The sequence below is a fragment of the Canis lupus genome, chromosome 20 (genome assembly GCF_048164855.1).
Source record: "Canis lupus baileyi chromosome 20, mCanLup2.hap1, whole genome shotgun sequence".
Taxonomy (NCBI): domain Eukaryota; kingdom Metazoa; phylum Chordata; class Mammalia; order Carnivora; family Canidae; genus Canis; species Canis lupus.
This window is the reverse complement of record NC_132857.1, coordinates 25,810,022-25,819,672: the sequence shown is the minus strand read 5'-3', so window position 1 is coordinate 25,819,672 and position 9,651 is coordinate 25,810,022. Positions and strand designations below refer to the sequence as shown.

General features: G+C 34.7%; 1 pseudogene; it reads right to left on the bottom strand.

Annotated features, from left to right (window-relative positions):
• Positions 1-8,650: 8,650 nt before the first annotated feature.
• Positions 8,651-8,747, bottom strand: LOC140612200 (U6 spliceosomal RNA; annotated as a pseudogene).
• Positions 8,748-9,651: the final 904 nt, after the last annotated feature.

Below are 9,651 nucleotides of genomic sequence, written 5' to 3'. Positions count from 1 at the left end.
ATGAGGGTAAACAACCAATATAATTACAAACATTCTGTACCCATACAACTATGGTTTTCATTTTCAGTTAAGTGATCAAGAAATTATATGAGATATTTGACACTTTGTTATAAAAGAGACTTTATGTTAGATGATTTTGCCTAAATGTACACTAATGTAAGTGTTCTAAGCATATTTAAGGTAGTCTAGGCTAAGCTACAATGCTCAGTAGGTTAGGTATATTAAATGTCTTTTTGAATTATGGTACTTCCTTTGTTTTTTAAAAGTTTTAATTTTAATTCCAGTTAGTTAACATATAGTATTTTATTACTTTCAGGTGTACAATTCAATACTTCCATACATCACCCTGTGTGCTCATCATGACAAGTGCACTCCTTAATCTTCATCACTTATTTAACCCATCCCCCTACGTCTCCCCTCTGGTAACTATCAGTTTGTTCTCTATAATTAAAGGTCTGTTTCTTGATTTCTCTCTCTCTCTCTCTTAAATTTTCCTTCTCACTTTTTTTTCTCAAATTCCACATTTGAGTGAAATCATATGGTATTTATCTTTCTTTGACTTATTTTGCTTAGCAGTATACTCTCTAACTTCATCCATGTTGTTGCAAATGGTAAGATTTCATTTGTTTTTATGGCTGAATACTTTTCCAGTGTGTATGTGTGCGTGTATATATGTGTGTGTGTATATATATGTATACATGTATATATCACAACATCTTTATCCATTCATCAATCAATGGGCACTTGGGCTGCTTCTATATCTTAGCTATTGTAAATAATGTTGGTATAAACATAGGGATGTATGTATCCTTTGAGTGTTCTTGTATTCTTTGGGTAAACACCCAGTAGTGTAATTTCTGGATCATAAGGTAGTTCTATTTTTAATGTTTGAGGAACCTCCATACTGTTTTCCACAGTGGGTGCACAAGTTTGTATTCCCACCAACAGGGCAAGAGCATTCTCCTTTCTCCTTGCCAATACCTGTTGTTTCTTGTGTTGTTAATTTTAAGCCATTCTGACAGATGTGAAGAGATATCTCATTGTAGTTCTGATTTGCATTTCCCTGATGATAAGTGATGTTGAGCATCTTCTCATGTATCTGTGATCATCTGTATGTCTTCTTTAGAAAAGTGTCTGTTCATGTCTTCTTCCCATTTTTCAATTGGATTATTTGGGTTTTGGGTGTTGAATTTTATAAGCTCTTCATGTATTTTGGATACTAACCCTTTGTTGAATATGTCATTCACAAAAATCTTCTTCCATTTAAATTATGATACTTTCAGCTTATGATGGGTTTATTGGGATATAACCCTATTTTAAGTTGAGAACGATCTGTGTACATTGAGACAAATGAAAGCAAAAACACAAAATACCAAAATCTATGAGATATAGAGAAAGCAATGATATGAAGGGAATTTATAGCTATAAATGTACACATGAAAAAAAGTATTAAGTCAATAACCTAATTTCATGTCTTAAGAAAAAGAAAAGCAAATTAAACCCAAAACTGGCAGAGGGATTAAGATTCATATTACTAAAATCAGAAATAAAAACAAAACACTACTACTGAGGTTACAGAAATAAAAAGAATGTGATTTTTTATATTAACATATTAAACTAAATGAAGCAAATTCCTAAAAACACACAATGCACCAAAACTGAATCAAGAAAAGAAAAACATCTGAGTAGACTTATAACTAGTAAAGAGATTAAATCAATAGACACAACCTTCTAACAACAACAAAAAGCTAAAACAAAATGGCTTTACTAGTGAAGAGTACCAAACATTTCAAGAAGAATAAACACAAATCCTTTTCAAACTTTTCAAAATACTGAAGAGGAGGAAACACATCCTAACTCATTCTATGAAGCCAGGAGTACCTTGACACTCAAACCAGACAGACAATACAAGAGAACTACAGACCAATATTCCTTATAAATGTTGTAAAAACCTTCAATAAAATACTAGCCAAGTGAATTCAGCAGCATATTAAAAAGACTGTGTATCGTGACCAAATGAAATTTATCCCCAGAATATAATAATGATTCAAGTGAAAACTGATTCAGGAAAATCAATTATTAGAATGAAGGGGAAAGAACATATGATCATCTCAACCAATGCAGAAAGAGTATTTGACAAAATTCAATATCCCTTCTTCACAAAAAAATAAAACAAACTCAATAAACCAGGAATATAAGGAAACTTCCTAAAGATGATGTGAAAAACCCAGATGTAACATCATACTCAGTGGTCAAAGATTAAAATTATTTCCCCCAAGATAGAAACAAAATAGAGATTCCCATTTTCTACATCTTCTATTCAACATAGTCCTGGAAATCCCTGCAAGAGCAAATTGGCAAGAAGAAAAAATAAAAGGGATTAATATTGAAAAGGGAGAAATAAAATTATCTTTGTTTACACATAATACGACTTTATATATTCCAAATACACATGCACACACACACAACCATTAACATTAATAAACAAATTAGCAATTCAACAAAAAATAAACCAATATTGTGGGATACAAAATTAACACAAAAAACTCAATTGCATTTCTATGCACTAATAACGAAAGATCCAAAACAAAACTAAGGAAACAATTCTATTTAAAATATCAAGAAAAAGATTAAAATACTTAGGAATAAGCTTGACCAATGGAATGAAAGGTTAATACAGTGAAAACTATATAACACTGCTGAAAGAAATTAAAGAAGGTGCCAATAAATGACATCTTATGTTCATAGACTAGAAGACTGAATATTCTTAAGATGACAAAACTACCTAAAATGATCTCCAGATACATTTAAAACCCAATCCTATCCTGATTGGGTTTTCCTATCAAAACCCAATGACTTCTTTTTGAAGAAATAGAAAAAACTATTTTAAAATTTTTATGAATTATCAAGGGACTCCAAATAGCCAAACAATCTTGAAAAAAAAAAAAGAACAAAGTTGGAGGTTTAATCAGGCTGAAATGTTATTATTACTGAGATGCAAAAAAAATGGAGGCTCTAACAAGGATAAACAAGGCAGAAAAGTGAACGATACATAGAAAACAAAATGATGGAGAATAAAGAAGATGAGAAAAAGAAAATCAACTACTTGATCATGAAAGGAGACTTCAAGAAAATGATATCATAAAGTGAGATAATATTCAAATAGGTGTCCCAGAAGATGAAGAGAGGGAAAGACAGGGGCAGAGGTTTATTTGAACATATTATAGCAGAGAACTTCCCTACCCTGGGGAAGGAAACAGGCATTCAAATCTAGGAGGCACAGAGAACAAAATCAATAAAAATAGGCCAACACCACAAAATGTAATAGTGAAACTGCCACATTTCAAAGATAAAGAGAAAATCCTGAAAGCAGCTGGGGACAAGGGGTCCTTAACCTACATGGGTAGACACCTAAGGCTAGTAGCACACCTGTCTACAGAGACTTGGTAGGACAGAAAGGACTGGCATGATATATTCAATGTATCAAATGGGAAAATATGCAGCCAAGAATACTTTATCCAGCAAGGCTGTCATTCAGAATATAGAAGGAGAGATGAAGAGTCTCCAAGATAAGCAAAAACAAAAGGAATTTGTGAATGGTAAACCAGCCCCTGCAAGAAATATTAAAGAGGATCTTTTGAGTGAAGAGAGAGCCCAAAAGTAACAAAGACCAGAAAAGAACAGAGATAATCTATAGAAATAGTAAATTTACAGGTAATACAATGGCACTAAATTCATATCTTTCAATAGTTACTCTGAATGGAAATGGACTAAATACACCAAATAAAAGACACAGGGTATCAGATTGGATTTAAAAATGAGATCTATCAATATGCTGTCTAAAAGAGACTGATTTTAGATCCAAAGACACCTTCAGCCTGAAAGTGAGGGTGTGGAGAACTATGTATCATGCTAATGGACATCAAAAGAAAGCTGGAGTAGCCATCCTTATATCAGACAAACTAGATTTTAAACCAAAGACTGTAATAAGGGGTGAAGGATACTATATCATAAGAGGGTATATCCAACAAGAAAATCTAACAATTGGGGTACCTGGGTGACTCAGTGGTTGAGTGTCGGTCTTTGGCTCAGGTCATGTGATTCTGGGGATCTTGGAATTAAGTCCTGCATCAGGCTCCCTGCTGGGAACCTGCTCGTCCCTCTGCCTGTGTCTCTGCCTCTCTGTGTGTCTCTCATCAATAAATAAATAAAATCTTTAAAAAAAGAAAATCTAACAAATGTAACTATTTATGCCCCCAACTTGAGACAGCCAAATATATAAGCCAATTAATAACAACAGTAAAGAAACTTATTGATAACAATACAATAACAGTAGGGGACTTAAACACCCCATTCCCAGCAATGCACAGATCATGTAAGCAAAAGATTAACAAGGAAACAAGGGTTTTGAAAGACACACTGAACCAAATGGACTTCATAGATATATTCAGAATATTTCATCCTAAAGTAACAGAATACACATTCTTCTCAAGTGCACATGGAACATTGTCCAGAACAGATCCCATACTGGATCACAAATCAGGTCAGAACCAAAAAAGACAGAGATCATACCATGTATATTTTCAGACCACAATGCTTTAAAACTTGAAATTAACCAGAAGAAAATGTTGGAAGGACCAGAAATACATGGAGGTAAAAGAGCATCCTACCAAAGAATGAATGGGTCAGTCAGGAAATTAAAGAAGAATTAAAAAATAAATGGAAGAAAAAAATACACGGAAGCAAATGAAAATGAAAACACGAAAGTTCAAAACCTTTGGAATGCAGCAAAGGTAGTCTTAAAAGGGAAGTATATAGCAATACAGGCCTTTATCATGAAACAAGAAAGGTTTCAACCACACAACGTCATCTTACACCTAAAGGAGATGGAAAAAGAACAGCAAAGAAGCCTAAATCCAGCAGGAGAAAAGAAATAATAAAGATTAGAACAGAAATCAGTGACATAGAAGTAAAAAAGACCCAGAAGAACAGATCAATGCAACTAGGAGCTGGTTCTTCGAAAGAATTAATAAGGTCAATAAACCCCTAGCCAGACTTATCAACAAGATAAGATGAAGGACCCAAATAAATAAAATCATGAATGAAAGAAGAGAGATCACAACCAACACTGAAGAAACACAAACAATTATAAGAAAATACTATGAGCAATTATATGCCAACAATTTGGCAATCTGGAAGAAACAGATGCATGTAAACGTGTAAAGTACCAAATGGAAACAGGAAGGAATAGAACACCTGAAAAGACTCATAACCAGCAATCAAATTGAAGCAGTAATCAAAAATCTCCCAACAAACAAGACTCCAGGGCTGGATGGCTTCCCAAGGGAATTCAACCAAACATTTATTTTTTTTAAAGATTTTTATTTATTTATTCACAAGAGATACAGAGAGAGAGAGAGAGAGAGAGTGCAAGAGAGAGAGCAGAGACACAGGCAGAGGGAGAAGTAGGGTCCATGCAGGGAGCCTGATGTGGGACTCGATCTCGGGACTCCAGGATCACCTCTGGGCTGAAGGCAGGCTTTAAACCATTGAGCCACCCAGGGATCCCTCAACCAAACATTTAAAGAAGAATTAATATCTATTCTTCTGAAAATGTTCCAAAAAAAAATAGAAATGGAAGAAAGACTCCCGAATTCATTCTATGAGGCCAACATTACCTTGATCCCAAAAACAGACAAAGACCCCACCAAAAGGGAGAATTACAGACCAATATCCCTGATGAACATGGATACAAAAGTTCTCACTAAGATACTAGCCAATAGGATCCAACAATACATTAAGGGGATTATTCAACATGACCAAGGAAGATTTATTCCTGGGCTTCAAGAGTTGTTTAATATCCATAAAACAATCAATGTGACACATCACATTAGTAAAAGAAAGGACAAGAACCATATGATCCTCTCAATAGATGCAGAAAAAAGCATTTGACAAAATACAGCATCCTTTCTTCATAAAAACTCTGCAGGGATCCCTGGGTGGTGCAGCGGTTTAGCACCTGCCTTTGGCCGAGGGCGCGATCCTGGAGACCTGGGATCGAATCCCACATCGGGCTCCCTGCATGGAGCCTGCTTCTCCCTCTGCCTGTGTCTCTGCCTCTCTCTCTCTCTCTCTCTGTGACTATCATAAATAAAAAATTTAAAAAAAACTCTCTGCAGTGTAGAGATAGAGGGAATTTACCTCAATATAATAAAAAACATATATGAAAAACTCACAGTGAATATTATCCTCAAAAAGGAAATAAATAAGAGCTTTTCCCCTAAGATCAGGAACATGACAGGGATGCCCACTCTCACCACTGTTGTTCAGCATAGTACCAGAAGTCCTAGCCTCAGCGATCAGAGAACAAAAAGAAATAAAAGGCATTCACATTGGCAAAGAAGTCAAACTCTCCCTTTTCAAAGATGACATGATACTGTATATAGAAAACCCAAAAGACTCCACCCCAAGATTGCTAGAACTCATACAGCAATTCAGTAAAGTGGCAGTATACAAAAATCACTGCCCAGAAATCAGTTGCATTTCTATACACTGAGACTGAAGAAAGAGAAATTAAGGAATCAATCCCATTTACAGTTACACCAAAACCCATAAGATAGCTAGGAATAAACCTAACCAAAGTGGTAACAGATCTGTATTCTGAAAACTATAGAACACTCATAATAAACAATCCTAAAATTTGTATTGTACCTTTAAAGAACCCAAATAGCCAAAGTAATACTGATAAAGAAAACCAAAGCAGGAGGCATCACAATGCCAGACTTTAGGCTATATTACAAAGTTGTGATCATCAAGACAGTATGGTACCGGCATTAAAACAGACACATAGATCAATGGAACAGAATAGAGAACCCAGAAATTGGCCCTCAATTCTTTGTTCATCTAATTTTTGACAAAGCAGGGAAGAATATCCACTGGAAAAAGACAGTCACTTCAACAATGGAATATTGCTCAGCCATCAAAAAAGAATGATATCTTGCCACTTGCAAGGATGTGGATAGAACTAGGGGGTATTGTGCCAAGCAAAATAAGTTAGAGAAAGACAAATATCTCATGGTTTCATTCATATGTGGAAGTTAAGGAACAAAACAGATGAACAGGAGAAAGCAAGGAAAAATAAAATAATATGAAAATAGAGGGGGAGGCAAATCATAAGAGATACTTAATTATAGGAAACAAACTGAAAGTTACTGGAGGGGTGGTGGGTGGGGCAAGGAGGTAATTGAGTGATGGACATTAAGAAGGGCACTTGATGTACTGAGCACTGGGTGTTATGTGCAACTGCTGAATCATTAAATTCTACCCCTGAAACTAATAATACAGTATATATTAACTAAATTGAAGTTAAATAAACAATTTAAAAAATAATTTAAGAAAAATAATAGGACAATCCAAACACTTGAAAAACAAAACAACACATGTCTAAATAATCCAAGGCCAAAGAGGAAGTTTCAAGGAAAAAGTAAAAAAAAAAAAAAATAACCAAATGAAGATGCAGCATATAATAGATTGTGGGACACAGCTAAAGTCATGCTGCGAGGGAAATTTATAGCACTAAATGAACATATTAGGAAAAAAGAAAGTCTCAATTTATTACCTACATTACATATCAAGAACTTAAAGAATAGCAAAATAAGTTTAAAGTAAGTAGGTAAATAAATAGTAATGAGCAGTAATCAATGAAGTAGAAAACAAAAACAAAGAAAATCAATGAAATAAAGAGCTGATCAAAAAGTCAATATAATTGACCAAGCTCTAACTGGACTGACAAAGAAAAATGAGGAAGATACAGATTATTGATATCAGGAATGAAACAGGGGATCCTGCAGGTATTAAAAAGATAAGAATACTACCAATAATTCTATACATATAAATTTGAGAACTTAGATGAAATGGATCCATTGATTAAAAGACACTACTATACAACCTAGCAATTGCACTTTTGGGCCTTTTTTCCAGAGAAATGAAAATTTACATTTACACAAAAACCTGTAAATTAATGCTCATAGCAACTTTATTCACAATAGTTCAAAATCAAAATAACTTAACATTCAGAGTAGATCAAAACTGGAAATGGCCTGGATTTCCTTGAACAAGTAAATAGTAAGACAAACCAGTACATCCATCCAATGAAATACCAGCCATTGCACACACAGCTTGGGTGCATTTGCAGAGAATTATGCTAAGTGAAAAAATCCAAACCTAAAGTATTACATACTGTATGAATCTACTTGTATAATATTCTTGGTTATTTTTTAAAGGTTTTTATCCAAGTTCCAATTAGTTAACATACAGTGTAATATTAGTTTCAGGAGTACAATATAGTGACTCGACACTTCCATACAACACCCAGTGCTCATCACAAGTGCTTCCTTAACTCCCATCACCTATTTCACCCATCCCTCCACCCAACTCCCCTCTGATAACCATCAGTGTGTTTTTTATAATTAGGAGTCTGTTTCTTGGTTTGCCTTTCTCTTTTTTCCTTTTATTCATTTGGTTTCTTAAATTCCTCATATGAGTGAAATCATATGGCATTTGTCTTTCTGTGACTTAGTTCACTTAGCATAATACTCTCTAGCTCTAACCATGTTACTGCAAATAGCAAGATATACAACATTCTTTTTAAAAAAATATGGAACACTTCAGGAATTTATGTGTCATTTTTGCACATGCTAATCTCTGTATCATTCCAATTTTAATAGATGTGCTGCTGAAGTAAGCACTATAATATTCTTAAAATGACAAAATTATAGAGATGGAGAACAGATTAGTGCTTATCAGTAGTTAAAGATGGGGGCATGAATGTAGCTATAAAGAAGCAACATGAGAGATCCTTATGGTGACAGAAGTATTGGGTGTCCTGATGGTATAAATGTCAACATCCTGGTTGTGATATTGTGCTATAGTTTTACAAAATGCTGTCACTGGGGGAAAGTGGGTGAAAGGCACATGGTAGCCCTCTGTATTATGTCTTCTAAGTTTTATGTGTATCCATGATAGCCTCACCCTCAAATTTAACTTAATTATAAAAATAAATCTTAATCCTACCCACTAGCTAATCTGAATTCTTAGGGTGCCCTTTAAGGAAGTTTCAGCGAATTTTGTCTCTATTTTCCATATAAGAAGGAGAAGGCACACATACATGTGAATTATGCTGAGGTCTCAGGTATGAGTGCTGAGGCTGGCCATGTTGGAAACACAACATGCAGATAGAATAACTTTTAGCTTTGCTCTGAGTCAACCTGCACATACCACAATTCCTCTGACCTACTCTTCCATCGCTTGGGGAGAAAACAGGATGACAAACTCTTGTAGTGCCCCCTTGTGGTTTGTCTGCTGAAAATAAGAATGAATGACTGGAATAGATCCTGTTCTCTGAGTGGAACTGAAATGCTGATTTTACAGATGGAACATCCCCAAGAGGCTGGTAACTTACTGGGGTCAAGCAGTTAGTAAGCTATTTATTAATTTATAAAGGGACAAAACCGAGAACTAATTTAGGCTGTTGGTCCAGAGGTGCCTGGAAGGCTAAAACCGAGAAACAAAAAGTTCAAAATTCTTCATTAATTTAGAGAGCCAATTTCAAAATAGCCTCTCACTTTGATCTCTTAGGGAAAGAGCCTCATA